This window comes from Apteryx mantelli, chromosome 1, assembly GCF_036417845.1.
Source record: "Apteryx mantelli isolate bAptMan1 chromosome 1, bAptMan1.hap1, whole genome shotgun sequence".
In the NCBI taxonomy this organism is placed as follows: domain Eukaryota; kingdom Metazoa; phylum Chordata; class Aves; order Apterygiformes; family Apterygidae; genus Apteryx; species Apteryx mantelli.
Genome location: NC_089978.1, coordinates 11,526,789 through 11,543,283, shown reverse-complemented (window position 1 = coordinate 11,543,283; position 16,495 = coordinate 11,526,789).

The window sequence follows — 16,495 nt, the reverse complement described above, 5'->3', positions numbered from 1 at the left end:
TAGCAGTTGCCCATCTCTGAAGCAGAAATCTGTTCTAGATAACAGAAGAACAACTGGAAAAAAACTGTTGTTGCATTAATTTTGAAGAAGCTCTTGGATCGCTATAGCATCAATTCATATTTTATATTTCATCATTTAACTGTTGTATATGTCACATGTATCTACAGGAATTTGCTGCCTTCTGTCTTCTCTAGCACTTGTTTAAGACATCATGGTGCTTAGGACAGCAGTTCTCATACTAAATTCCATGATAAATAGCTTTTAACCCTATTAAACAGTGAAATGTGCATTATCTTTATAGAGTTTTCAAATAAAAGTTTGATGGTAAATTTGAATTGCTGTCTGTGAGAAATGTTAACATTTCACCATGGCCTGCTGATTTAAAGATTTTGAGAGCTACTGGCTTTAGACCTTTCCTTCATATCTTCTTGCATCTTTTATCCCAATGCATAAGACTGAGATATAGAAAACTGATAGCAAGAATTTCTCTTGGATCCAATTACTATTGCATCAGACAGTGATGTTATAACTTTGGATGAGAAATTCAGGAAGAACTGTCTTGCAGTGAATGATGAATTTAAACCCACATGCTGAAGTATGAATTTATAATGATAAATTATAGTTAAACTATTATTTTCCTAACAATAACTTTCACTGGATCATAGTTCAGATTTACAAAACGAATATACATAAAGCATAAACACCTACGCAAACCAAGCTGTTGCTGGGGACCATGCAGTTTATCTAACCATGCAGTCAAAATGAGCAGCTGTCCATGTAAACTACTATTTCTCTACCAGCTGATGGTAGAATCCATTTGATCCTAATTTAGCTGCCTAGCTTTGTTATTGCCCCACTAAAATGTAAATGCTTGGACCTTAGAGATGGTATGCCCCCTTAGAGATAGAAGTGCCCACATACTAAAACATTGAATTTCCAAGTGTTAACAGAGTAGGTGACTCAGAAGAACTGCAGAGGGATATCAAGTTTTCCTAATCTGTATGAGCAGTAGCTCCCTCTGCTAACTGTAGAAGGAATAACTGTAGAGGAAATCTTCACAGGCTGAACCAGGCTGAACCAGCCTGCCTAACTTAGGAGCCAAACTTTTTGTGTGGGCAAACAGACAATCAGTAGCAAACTGTAAGCAGCTCCATCCACGAAATGTCTTATCTCCCTGTATCTTCCTATTCCTCAGAACAGTGTAGGTTTCCTGTAAGTCCTGGGTCATAGTTAATAGACCTATGCAGATGTCTTGATACCACAGGGTCTCTCAGATGGGACTGGATGCTTAAATTTAAGCTGTTCTACCTATTTATTAGAGAACTATGGTGATGTCTCTGTCATCTTCTGCAACATGTTACAAGAAGTGAGAGACGACAGCCTCTAGGCTTTAGTCAGCTACAGTTTTCTGGATGAAGACACTATATCCTCTATTGAATGAGCCACTCATGCAAAAATTACAGGATTAGGACACATTTAGAATCCAGCCTATTAGTTAATCTTTCTCCTGGAAGAGGAGATTCTAAGATCCCAGGTGTCATGTACTTTTTAAATTCATGAATGCCCTTATATTTCAAGGATTTGGGTTTCCAACTCCATTTCTAATCTGCTTCTCAAGAGGATACCCTAACTGCTGGGTTGTAGATAGCCCTTTTTGCAAGAAAAGTTAGTTGCATAAATCCTAGCTAAGCTTTGATTAAGCAATAATGCAGAGTTTTCCTTGTTGTCACACCGTATATTTAAGACAAGCCACGCTTATCTTTTGAAAATAAAGGTGTTGCACTGCAGGACAATTTTATAAAGCAGTATGGGACGTCTGCCCTCCTATAGGTAACTGTCCGTAAAAAAAAACCCTTCAACCTACAAAATTTCAGGAACTTTAGGCTTCAGTGAGTTAGTTTACAATACCCTTTCCTGTAAACAGATGATGTCATTATTGCCCTTTTTGATCATGGAAGCTGTTTTGTTTTTCATGAATTACTCTGTGCTTCCTTTAATAGTTTGCATATTAATTATTGTATTACAAATTTTCCTTTTTTTCCCACATTTTTGATGTATCTGAATAAAATACAGTTGTATTCTACCACCAACAGTAGTTGAATTCTCATCTTGGGTTTATTTTCTCTATCTCTTTCAAGAATGACAGAAAAATCTTTGCAGAAGGAGAGCATAGGAATATGAAAACATGTCCTGCTATTATCATGCTTATAAGGAAACCCTAAGGGACCGTATTCTTTTCAATTGGTCTTGAGTCAGTCTTACAGTAAATGCCATTTGTTTTACATAGGTTCTACAGTGTTCAGCAGACTATCTTGCTGCCTTTAAAGACAGAGTTAAATAAATTGACTACATTTACCATTTTTCTCTCATAATCAGACTGTGTGCAGAGGTTTGTTTCGAATGTTGTTTATAAACATGCATGCATTTTATATAAATTATGTTAAGTATACCGTGTACCCATTCTTTGAATGGTACCTTTGGGATACTGTGGGCCTTGAAGATAAGGATGGAGACCATAAATCTAATTTCATAGCTTTAGGAAAGCAGTATAGAGAGTCCAGAACACGCTGTAGTGTTTTCACTGTAGCCAGCGCTCCTGAGGCGTCAGGCTTCAGTGCTCTGGGCCAGATGAAAATCTCTAAGTCTGGAAAGTTTCCTCTCTGATTACACTGCTATATTGCAATATAGATGGTGTAAATGCATGAAATACTGAGGCCTTGTTTGGCAAGATAAAACAGGTTCTTCTAGCCAGCTGATGTTGTTAGAAAGTACTGCTCATGAACACAAGTAGGTGAGTAAAAATAGATTGTATCACACAGCTTCAGTTCCGCTCTTGTGTTGAATAGACTCAAACTTTGAACCACATGGGTTGGGATGATTTGGTTGTAAATAGGGATGGATAGGTAGGATTATGTGTAGGCTTTTTGCAGTTAACATTTTAATCCATTACCCCTGAACATGTTCCCTCATAGCTGCCTACAGATACCAACTACAGCTAGAAAGACAACGGGTTCTTGCAGATTCCATGCAGCCATTGATAGGAGTACAGTTTCTCATCACTATTTATTAAATGCGTCTTTTGGGGAAAAAATATAAGTAAGTATAATGGAATACGGTCACCTCTTGCAGGTGAGATTATAGTATCTTTTGGATAACTGAATCAAATATTTCAGACAGGTACAGAAGAATGAGAACATCTGTCCGTTTTCTACCCATTCATATAAGAAGACGCAGTCTACCACAGCTCCTAGTGCGATTTCAGTTCTGGGACTGTCTGAGAAATATTTTATTGGATCAAGGACATTAGCTTTAATTAGATTAGTTTGCTTAACTCTGTACCACTTTTCTCAAAAATGTAACTTTTGATACTAAACTGCAGTAGGGCTATAATCAGTATGGGCAGGGTAAATTTCCTTGTTGTTAGTAACAATGTTAAAGGGGAAAAGGGATTTTTTTTCTCATGAAGCATTCCTGATTTTAGTTAGGATTAATACCCATTGCTTATGATTCTGGAATATATAGGTCATATTTAAAGCTATTTTTCTTGATATTTTAAGATCTAATTTTGCCTTCTAAATAAATGAATTTTTTCATCATATTTCAGCATTTACCTGAGACAGGTATTCATGTTTTTTTGGGGGGGCGGGGGGGCAGGGGCTTCTTCCTTAAACCAGTGCTATTAATAAAATGCTGATGTGTAAAAATGTTAGGTAGCTTTGGAACATTTGTTTATTTGTCATTCAGGTGGTTAGCATGTTTGTTAAAATCAAGTGCCCTGAAGAACAAAATCTCTAGCTGGAGTGTTTGAGCTTCCCTAAAAGAGTTACAAAATACAGTATGAGCTAAAGCCTCTTTAAAAATCTGCTTCTTTCAAAACCGCTTTCTCCTTTTTCCCTATAAACATCTGTATCCCATATTTGCTGTAACTGATACTTTCTCACCTGTATTCAGTCCCCTGATATAGTCAATTTGATTTAAAGATTTACCACCCCTGCTAGATTCTTAAAGTTAGAATGGCCTGCTAGAATATTTATAAAACTTAAACTGAAGGCATAAAAATGGACAAAAATAAAACATGTGGTTTTAATAATGTACATGTTGGAATAATTACCAGGTATGGGACTAGACTGTGCTAGGAAAAGTAACAATACCTTCTAGTTCTACATGCCTTCTATCTGAGTATGTCAAAATTCTTTTATAACTGTTAATTAACTTGGCTTCCCAGCCTAAGGAAAGTAAGTATCATTATCTTAATTTTGCATTTAGATGAGATCCTTTTTTATATTTAAAGACCTCTGGAAAAATGATCTCACAGACAAAGGCAGCACACTTTTAATAAACACAGCAGCAAAGTAACAACACCACAATGTAGTGAAGTTCCCAGATTATCACTACCATATGTAGTCTGGCATACCGATAATTATAAAGACTCTAACTTCTTATGATCTGAAAACGTGTAGTTGGAAGTCATCAGCTAGGGAAAATCAATATTGTATTACTTAAATCTTTGTGTCAGATTTTCAGCTGGTGGAAACTGATGCACCTCTGTTGACAGTAGTGCTGGTTTGCATCAGCTGGGAAGGTAGGCCGTGGGACACACACCGGGTTTTGTCAGCTGGGTGTCTAACTGAAAACCTTTCTGCTTGCATTGCACAAACCGAGAATATGCTGCAAACTGGTATTTTCCTGTTACCCTGGTTTACAACAGCTGATGTTCTTTGGCAGTGCCTTAAGCACTTGAGCTCAAGGAGATTCTCCCTTACCTTTTACTATTACAGGCAACACAAACTACAGAGAAGACCTGAATACCCTTTGCTCAGTCACAGGTCTATAATATTTTTTCATGAGATTCTGGACACTTATCTCATTGCTGTTTGGGATATAGAACTACTACTTAACCTCATCTCGTGGTGGGCCTCTTTCAGGACTGGCTCAGCTGCAAAGTATCCTCTTGGCCCAGGGAGGATATCAAACTATCCCTTGTTCATGATTCTAACATGCTTGCAAGATATCAATGATCAAAATGGATCCTGGCAGCCATTAACAGGGACACTCCTCAGATCCGTATTTCATGCAGCTGTGTCATTGGCCTCCACCATCTCACATTTCCTGTTTTCCAGTCTGACTGTGGGCTGTGTAGTTTGCTGTATCCTTCCTCTCATCAAGGATCCTCTCTATCATCAGAAAATAAAAGAGTAGAAATGAGAGACTAGTCAGAAAAATATTTCTGAAAAATCTGAAGTAGTCAGAAAAAAAGAGATATAGACTGGCACTATCGTATGAAATCAAAACCCGTAACAGGATAACAATGCTCAAAGCATTGTCCATGTGAAGGTACTCTTCATTGGAAAGTGTATCTGATGAGTTGTCTTCTGTCTCTGGTCTGGAGAGGACCTGATGCAATACTACAAAACAGAGTTTTGGCTCTACTCTACTGCTCACCTTGCACAAGACAACACCTTTGCACAGACAATCTACAGCAGCTCCTTGTTATGTTGTCGAAAATGGTAGCTATCATAACTGCATTTTCTATCAACTCATATTCCTGTAGATCTGAGCAGAGGCCTCTGTCCTGAGTGGGCAGAAGAAGGCTGAGACAAGTATAAGCTTTTGAACTTCAAAAGGCAGTTGGATTTGTGAATGTGCATTCTCTGAACCAAAGCTCTATATTGTTATCATCTGCATTCAGAGTGGTTTATGAGTTTGCCCTATTTTATAAGAGATGGCATAAGCTGTCAGCTTTACATATTTTTTTTAAATGTATGATGCAGGAAAAGCCTAAAAGAAGTGGATAATGCTTGGAAGAGTGAGTATTTTACAGCTTTTAGAGATTATTATCTTTTTTTAAAATAATCTCTTCAATATTTCTCCAGAAACATATCCACATATTATTATTTTTTAAATATCATTTTTCCACAGTGATGCCTTTTGATCTCTGATTGAAGCTTTAAAGGATTTGTACAAGACTAATGCTAAACAATAAGCAAAACAACATGTCCTCTTTAAAGAGCAGTTCTCTAAAAATTATACCACCGTACTGAGTAGATTTTGTCCTCATGAGCGTTCAGAATCATATCTGCTGAGGCTGGTGGGAAATGATGCTTTCTCAATTTTCTACTTCTGACAATGCCACCATAATAGCTCTACTGAAATACTGTGATGAAGAAAGTAACATAAGAGTCCATACAGTAAACAGGATGATGAATTGGTAAACCCTTATTTATGTGCGCCATCATCTCTAGTATCAGAACTTCTTGTCAAAGTTAAAAATGCAGGACCAGTGGCACCTGTATAAACTTACTGAAAAGTAAGGAGTACTTGAGTTTCTCTGGTTTCATAACTGGTCTACAGAAAATTCTGTACGGGTGATGAGGTTTAAAAAAGGGTATAACTCAACTTAGCCATTGGATTTCAGGTTGAATTTGCAGAGCTGTCAGTTAAGAATACAAAGCATTTTTTGTCCTATCTCCCCTGTAGGTTTTACTTACAGTTTGGCTTTTATGCATCCAAAGTAAAAATCAGCCGATACTTGAAAGCTGTAAAATCATAAACACAGGCACTTTCAAATTTGTAGTGAACTTAGCTCTATTTTATATGCTGCAAGAAAGAGATTCCTGTGGACATTCCATAACTCCAAAAATAACTTTATCTCATAACAAGTCCAAAACCAGCAAGGCATTGCTATATAAAGATGAAGATACAGGGAGACTGGGAAGTATTAGTACTATTATACAAGGCCCTGGTGAGTACTAATCTGCAAGACTATGTTCTTCTAGTCACCCATATTAGAGAAAGAGGAACTCAAGCTGAAATGAGTGCAGAAAATGACACTCAGTTGATCAACCCATATATGGAAGGAAATAGGAAGAATTTAATTTATCCTAGCAAAATAAAACTGAAAGTTAATAATGACCAATTTAATTTTGTTGTTTCTAAATACACCAATGTGTAAGCAGGAAGTAAGAAAATCTTTTACTACTAAATAAAATGGTTCAAAAGCTATTTTCTAGCACCTAAGAAACCAAGAGATTAAATGAAGAGAGACGAGCATTTCCAGGATGTGATTAATCCCATCTAAGGATTGAATGGGCTTCTGGAAGACAGAGCCAATGAAGAGCTAGCTCTTAGTTCACTCACCTTACCTAGGTACCTAAATAGAATGAGATAAATCCAGACCAATGTTAGCACACCAACAAATGGGTATAACAATAAATGTTATTTGATCTCTATCCAAAGCACAGGTCCTGTCAAGAGGAATTATAAAATGAGATTATATGACAAGGATTCTGGATGAACTCATGTCTTGGTTGCCCCTAAAAGTAAGGAATGGATTTGGTGATTCATTTCTATACTCCAGGGATTCCCAAACTTATTTTGCTCATTTTCCACTGGTGACTGTAATGGAAGCCACCAATATTTTAATGTACATATAAGAAAATTCCCGTTGCTTTTCTGACAGGATCTGTTTATCATTCGGGGCACTTTTCTAAAGTGTTTTTTGGTCCTGTAATTTGCTGCAGCATGACAATATGGATTTTTTTGGTGAAGTGAGAAGAGACCTCTTGTTGTGATAGCTCTGAAATGTACTGACATAGAAAAGACTGCTTTGCTGCTAGAAGGCCATACTCCCTCAAATAAGCACAGGGAAGAAAGCAGTGATGTACATTCATATTTGCCAGTTAATTTTACTTTCATCTTGTGTGGAGCAGCTAATCCTGGACACCATTTCCAGGCACAAAAAGGACAAGAATGTGATTGGGAATAGTCAGCATGGATTCACAAAGGGAAAATGAAGCTTAACCAACCTGATAGCCTTCTATGATGAGATGATGGCTTGGTAGATGAGGGGAGAGCAGTGGATGTTGTCTACCTTGACTTCAGCAAGGCTTTCTCCACACTGTCTTCCATAACATCCTCATAGACAAGCCCAAGAAGTGTGGGCGAGATGAGCAGACAGTGAGGTGGATTGAGAACTGCCTGAATGGCAGAGCTCAGAGGGTTGTGATCAGTGGCACAGAGTCTAGTTGGAGGCCTGTAGCTAGCGGTGTCCCCCAGGGGTCAGTACTGGGCCCAGTCTTGTTCAACTTCTTCATCAATGACCTGGATGAAGGCACAGAGTGCACCCTCAGCAAGTTTGCTGACGATACAAAACTGGGAGGAGTGGCCGATACACCAGAGGGCTGTGCTGCCATTCAGAGAGACCTGGACAGGCTGGAGAGGTGGGCGGAGAGGAACCTCATGAAGTTCAACAAAGGCAAGTGCAGGGTCCTGCACCTGGGGAGGAATAACCCCATGCACCAGTACAGGTTGGGGGCTGACCTGCTGGAAAGCAGCTCTGCCGAGAAGGACCTGGGAGTGCTGGTGGACATCAAGTTAAGCATGAGGCAGCAATGTGGCCTTGTGGCCAAGAAGGCCAATGGTATCCTGGGGTACATCAGGAAGAGTGTTGCCAGCAGGTCGAGGGAGGTGATCCTCCCCCTCTACTCAGCCCTGGTGAGGCCACACCTGGAGTACTGTGTCCAGTTCTGGGCTCCCCAGGACAAGAGGGATGTGGCACTACTGGAGCAAGTCCAGCGAAGGGCCACAAAGATGATTAGGGGACTGGAGCATCTCTCTTATGAGGAAAGGCTGAGAGAGCTGGGCCTCTTCAGCCTGGAGAAGAGAAGGCTGAGAGGAGATCTTATCAACGTGTACAAGTATCTGAAGGGAGGGTGTCGAGAGGATGGGCCCAGACTATCTTCAGTGGTGGGTGCCCAGTGACAGGATGAGAGGCAATGGGCACAAATTAACACACAGGAAATTCCACTTGAACACAAGAAAATACTTCTTTACTGTGAGGGTGGTTGAACACTGGAACCGGTTGCCCAGAGAGGTTGTGGAGTCTCCACCCTTGGAGACATTTGAAATCTGACTGGCTGTGGAACCAGGCAACCTGCTCTAGATGACCCTGCTTGAGTAGTGGGCTTGGACCAGATGATATCCAGACATCCCTTCCAACTCTGGCTATTCTGTGATTCTGTGTTTCCTTATTCTCATAGGGAGAATTGGTGTTTGCAGATGTGTAACTTATAAAAATAATATGTAATTTCAGAAAAAAAATTAGAAACATAGATTTAAAATTTGACTTTGACAGTTGTATACATGTTCTCTAAATGTGCTTTGCATAAGAAAAAGTATAAAAAAGTTGAGAAAGAAATGCACACAGTTTAACTTTCCATTCTGTAAAGCTAGCTGTCTATAAAAAATGTTTATGTCTATAAACAATGACATAAAAAAAACATGCAAGAACTTTGCTCTCCACTCCCACTTATTTAAAACTAAGATCAGTTAGCAATAGCCTAGAGCTGTATAATAATTCTGGATAGTGTGAAAGTGTGAACATTTAAAATTAACATCTCAGAAGGCAGATTTACTCCTAAGTGTAAAAAGTCAGGTGAATTCTGGAGCAAGCCAGAAAAGAAAGGTGTTTGGTAAATATCTATGTGATATAGTTTTAAGATACTAATTGTACTAAAAATATTATGCACTACATTTTAGAAATTCGTAATCTAAAAAACGCCACTGACACGTACATACTGGTTGTTTTATCAGAGGATCCAGTCAATTCTCCAGAACAAACGACAACAACAACAAAAAACCTTTAAAGAATTAGTTTCTTCTTCAACTCAATATCTGCATCCTTATGAAGTCTACATCTATGAGAAGCTGATCTGTCCCCCCTAATTGTATATGCCACTTCATCTCCAACTCAGATATTCATTTTCTCGTTGTATTATATTTATCCTGCTAAAGGGTCAAAGTAATTAATGGAGTTGTCCAGTGAAACAGTGAAAGAAGCCATCACCCAGATCTCATTGAAATTCATGGCAAGCTTTCTTTTGACATAGGGAAATAAGAGTCAGATTCAAACTGATCATGCATTGCTCTATATGTAATCAAAATGAGACTTCATCTTTACTACCTGCTCATACATGTCCTAACTAGTATAGATTCAATATGATAGGTTGGGAATTTCTTAGAGTCACAAAACAATACAGGGAGCCTAGCTAATCAACTGCAGTGGAAAGGATGCAGTGAAGAGAAATTTATCTTCTATATCATTCTGGTATCAGCTGGGGCTTAAGGACTGTATCAATACCAAAAAAGTCTACAGAGGCTTGGGTCAGACCAGCATGTAGTGACCACCCATACTGTGTAACCATTAGTGTGGTTCTTGATGTGGTTTTGGTCCAAGGCAACTATCACTGTCCTAAGCTATGCCCAGGCAGAGTTCAGGGAAGACAATGGCAATACCAAAGCAATTCCACCCTTTCCTTGCTGTTCCTGTAAATTTCTGTATGAGAACAACTTTGGGAATGGGCGACAAACCAGCATCTGGCCACTCAAAGATTTCTTCATGCTAAAAAAACCTTGACATCTCCATCAGGTAGTTTCCCAGGGGCTTTGAGTTGCCTGAGAAATGTGAAGCAACTAGAAGGCGACAATGATTCAGCTTTCTGTATTGAAAAATATCAACTTGGACAATGATTGAGACAGCTCCCAAGAGAAAACAGCACAGAAGCTGCCTAATCTCAATGTGAATCCAAATTCAAAATGTGCTTTCAAGTGAGTCAGCAACATATGTTTGAATAATACTCATATTCATGTGTCCCTTTGAAAAGGGATATGAATGCAGTTCACATGCATATATGACAAGTAAACAATCCAACAACTCTGAAAAATAATATCCTGAATTGCTTGATGTAGATCTGTGAATTTATTAAACTAAAGCAGATACCATATTTTAAAACTGCTTCATTCTTGGAATTTCAAATGAGAGCTGTTGAAGTACAGAGTCTCTTCTAAATTTCATTTTCAATATTTCTCCCTCCTTATTTTATGTAATGCAAAGTCAATGCTTGGATAAAAGACAATTTTAAAGTTTTAGTCAAAAAAAAAGGGGGGAGATTTAATTATGCAGTGAATTTTATCAAAAATATGCCACAGATGTTCCTCTAAAAATGCATAACTTTAAATTAGCATTTTCTGCAAATAAAAGTGATTCATCTTCAACTCCAGGTCTTCGACAAATTGTGTCATTTCTTACATGGTAATCAGTCACAATTTTAATTAGAAGTTGTCATTCACCCCTACATACCACATCTCTGGCAGAGATCAAGTACGATTTTGTACAGCTGCTACCCTGATTCTCCTGTCATCTTTGGCCTGACTTTGAATTGCTTCCTCTTTTTTCTCTCTTTTTTAGATAATCCTGCTTCTTCTTTTTCTCACCCCCACTGAGCTGTCAAGAGTTTCAATGCTGTGATATGGAATCATTGCCTCTGTAAGACTGAAAAAAAAGCCCTGCTTGCACTGGATTCTGATCAAAGAGAATCATTTATAGGATAGATGCAGCAGGAACCTCAGGGAGATTTTTTTTAGCAGCAGGACCACGTGAAACAGGAAAGACAAAGCACCATACTTTCAAACCCTTTTTAAATGTATAACTACATGATTAAGGTTTTTATTGTATAATGTTTACTTTTTTTTTCTTTGCTTGATATCATTCTATTCAATACCATATCAAAATGGGGTCAGGCACATTCAGCTAATTTGGTAAGCGGAAATGGAAAAGCTTAGCAATCTAAAGTATTACAGCTCTCCCTTTGTCCCTTTGTAAGGAAGAGGAAGAAGGGAGAAGAGAAGAGAAGAGAAGAGAAGAGAAGAGAAGAGAAGAGAAGAGAAGAGAAGAGAAAGGAGAAGGGAAAGGAAGGAAGGGGAAAGAGTTTTGAATATTTCACAGAGAGGTAAAGTACTTAAGGAGAGAACAGAGGTTACCATGTTGAAGACATGATAGGAATGGGTGAGGACTTTTTGCTCCATTTCCCATCCACATTTCTGCCATTCTAAAAAGAGCGTGTTTATGTCGCGCCACTTCCAGTTACCATCCTTGTCACGACTGAAGCAGGGGAATGTTAATGCTGAGGCTGCGAAAAGCACCTTCTATTTCTCCCCTCTAAGCTTTTCTATAGGTTGATTTGCTCATGGCTGTTGATGTCACTACTACCCTACTGGTTGATGAGGTCAGTTGCCATCGGTGGGTCTGGTCAGCCATTAAAATAAGCTGACAAAGAGCAAAACATTAGAGTTCAAGACTTTTTTTTTTTTCACACTTCTGACACAATATTCACATTCCAGTGGATATGTCTTATGTCAAAGATTGTAATAAATGCAGAAAGTGGCATGCTCTGAACCTCTTCTTCAACTAGGGATAAAAAATGAGTATGGAAAATGGAAAAATTCTGGGTAACTTCCTTCCAATTTTTACAGACCATTTTGATGTTTTTGGGGGGATGCTGCAGTATGCAAGTACCCAGTATGATACCTCTGCAAAAGAGGCATAGAGTTGTATCTTTTTCCCCTGTATTTCACCCATTGAAGATGATAGCACTGTGGGAGACTGGAACTTGCTGATACTCTGTTCTGAATTTTTAACTATTTTGAATAAAGTGGATATAGGAACATCAGAACTGAGACTAAACCGTCACTGTTGCAAGTGATTACTTCATAACACCTTTAAGTTACAAACTGAACCTCAGCTTAAAAGCAGCTACACATTGCCCTCACAAGCCAAATGATCCAAAATCCTACTGAGACGTGAAGCACAGCATCCGCCCTATACCATTAAAGACAAATGGTTTTTATTTTCACAAAATTTTGATGGAGCCATTTTCAATGTTTATTGGGGTGCTGTCTACCTTGAGTTGGGATAGCTAAATAGCCCTGCGCTTGGGTGAAGTAAAGGCGCGTTAGTTGCCTTTTCTGTGAGACTGACATGGAGAAAGGTGTATGACTGTGATTCACTGATGGGAGTGTGGTTCCCAGCCTCTAGCTGTTAATCCTCAGGGATGAATAGTTAGGATAGTGTCATCTTATGTGAACACAAATGCAAAATCAATCTGCTATAGCTTCCTCATGCCCAAACAGACCTCCAAAAATGCTGTAGATAAAGGGGGGTATCCATGTGCCTGAGTTTCTGAAGAGTCCAGTTAAATGCTTTAGACTCATCCTAACTGTTTTGAACCACAATGCATGCAATAAAAATAGTGATGATAAGCCATTCCTTCTAGTACATACAGCAGTCATCTACCTTGGAATAACAGGAAATGAAACCACAGCTCTGACATCCCACATGAGTATCCACGCCAGCAGGCTACAGGGAACTAAAAATGGCCTATGCCTCCTGCTAAATTTGGGCTACTGTGCAAGATATATATGTGAAGCTAGAAAGGAGATAGGTAAGAGGAAGTCTGAGCTGTAGCTTAGTGGCTGGGTACGCAGAGAGGTGGAGTTTGCTCTGGTAATGTATTTTTCTGCAGAAAAATAATTATCTACAACTTAAAAGTGATCCAAGGAGCAGGAACAGGACAACCACACTTTACCCCTCTTCAAGAGCACCCTGCTTGTACCCCATATTCCAAAGCACCAGCAGTAGTTTCAGGTTTTGATTCTCAGCCTCCCGCAGGTGCCTGAACTCACACGTGAGATGCGGCTGCAGCCACATCCTGGTGTTTCTGTTTGTGTCTGTTTTTGATGTTTCAGCACTCATCATCTCAGCCACTGTGAACCCCAGTCTTGGAGGCAAACTCCCCCATTCAATGTTGAGAAAATAGCCAACTCAGCAAAGTGAACTTTCATTACTGGATGTGGATATTTGTACTGATAGTCATTCCTATGTTGGATATAATGACCTTGAAATCCTTTTGGTAGAGGTCTATGTAAAGGCGTGCCAGCATGTTGAATTTGCCTCACAGGATATAGTATTTCTTTAAGGATGTGTGAGTCTAGTTATCATTGACCTCCTTCCTTAGTTGAGGTAACTGAATTATGTGGTTTTCTTTTTTCTCTTTTTTTATATACTGTCACCCACCCTGCACTGGTTGTCACTGCACCTTCATGTTGGGAACATGACTGAATTCAGCCTTTTATTTTCCCTCTGCTACTGAACACACAAAATGCAGCAGTATCTTTCAGTGTTTCCTGATCAAAGTTGAATTTCACTTCATCTGTATGAACCTTCCAGTCCCTTTTCCAAATGGGCGTAGTAAATTTATTTTTATCACCTACCAATAATATCCTTTGGACTTTTGATAGAAAAATAGAAGTCTTCAGTAACACTGTGGAATTCACTAAATACCTTCATTTATCCTAAGAGCCTGCTTTAAAGACTGCTTCTCTTTTATGTATTTTAACATATTTATTTATGTATTTTGCCAGGTTCAGATAAGTAGATACAAAACTAGCATTTTCATGAGACATCAATGACTATGAACAAGCTACTCAAAATGTATGTAAAACAAAGTAAGTGTATACAGTAATGTAAACAAGATTAAAAAAAAAGGTCAAATTTAATAAAACCAGTGTGACTAGTCAGTTTTGAATTTAATCTGCAAAACACACTTTGGACTTTAGCCTCTGAGAATGTATTTGAGTTCATTAACTGAACTCATGCTTAATTTTAGGTATGTGAATACACCCCTGTGACACTTAAGTATGTGCATGTTTTCCTGAATTGGAAACCAATTTCTGAACCAAGACCCAGAAGATGATACTAGGATCATTATCAGCCTGGCAATTAAATGTTTGTTTCAGTTTGAATGCAGAACACTTTACATGTGGTTTACAAATGGTTCTCCCTGACTGCAGTCTGTATTTAACACATCAAAATCGTGGCTAGGATCTCTTACTAGGTATTTCATGTATTTTGCATGGCAACATTTTTGTGTTTAACTAAGCTGTTATGGACTCTTAGGTAAATATTTATCTCGTGAGTTTAACAATCATTGGATTATTGACATAGTCATAAGACTAGATATTTAGAGCCTTTTCTAAATATCCTCTGAAGGTCTGTCAATTTACAAATTCAAGTCATCTTAAGAAAGTATGTAAAGCTCTTTGTGGAGATTCTAGAGTTCATTTTTATTTTTAAGTATGCTCTATGTATACTGGAAATACTAAAAATTCCTCCCTTGGATTACTCAGACCCTGAACTGGACATTGTAATAAAATTTCCTATTATTCAATTGCAGTCTCTCTGCCTTGCTATGCCTTGGCTGGCATACAAATTTTCCAGTGAAGAAGCAGATGCATAATTTCACAAAATGTCTCACACTTTAAGCTACTTCTCATTTCAAACTACTTTCATCATTTTGTAATGTCATAAACAACCTGAATGCTAATTACTTGGATTTTAGTCATTCCAAATCTCACAAGAAAAAAGGAGAAAAAGACTGCTTTGGGTCTCCATTTGAGGGATAGTAATCTATGACACGGTCATTGTGTTTTGTTTTGCTCTGACATTATGCTTTGCATTTGCATTTTGACTGGTTTGATAAAATCCTTAACAGCAAGATTTCAGCATTATGAAAAACATGGATGAGAGTAGGGAGCATATTGAACGGGTCCCAAAACAACTAAATAAGTCATTTATTCACGACCTTAAATATCACTGTTGTCAAATATTGTACCTCTTTTTAGCAGAAATCCTCTTAGGGCCTGAATCCGGGACTGTTGGGGCCATCCAGGATGGCTGTTATATTTAAGGTATCTCTGAGGAAATGCTGACTCTTCATTAAATCTTTCAGATCTGTAAAAAAATACCGACAAATTTAAAAGCTGGAAATGAAGACAACCCCAAAGTCATTGACTTTTATCCAGCTGTGATTTTTCTCCCTCCTTAGATCACCTCTGACCAGAAGTGGACTCTTTCACACCCAACACCTTCTCCACATAGGCCTGTTCCTTGGGAGGACCTGGCAGGGAGTGACTCTTGCACTGATAGGACTGGTAGGGTATTTCATGATGGCTCTTCCGTCTCTCAGGAGACCCTTTCACAGACACAACCAGCTTGTGAGTAGGCTTTGTATCCCAAGTGTTCAACGCTGTTGGATGCAGTTGCATTTTGCCTGACAACTGGAACTGTCAGCCGTAAATGTTGTCTTGCAATCTTGGATATCTAATGCTTCAACAGCTCTAGGCATTGCTATTAGTGAATGTGTTTTCTGCTTTTCTGCTTATGAATTAGGTGAGTTATTTATGTGATTAATAATCATGTTTTCTGTTGATTTCCATGGCATCTTAAATGTCTGCTTTTTTTAACGTTTCCACTTTTACCGTGAGCATTTCTCAATGACACAACAGGAAAAGAAGGGTCTGAGCTGTGCCCACGTGGGACATGCCATATTGCAATGCAACGTTACCATGTTGCAACGACCTGCGCATCCTCACTCTGGGATGCATCTGTTCTAGCATGTTTTGTGTGAACAGCTTTTTGCTTCCTGTTTAGACAGGTGTAGCCAATGACTGTGTTAATGATGAAGCTACATATATGAAAATGAATTGAGCTAAAAAAAGAAGTGTGATGGTCTCTTCTAGACATAGATGAATATTTCAGTTGGAAACACAGAGTGATACCATACTTCAAACATTAAAACACCTTCTGTGTTCCTGTACAGAT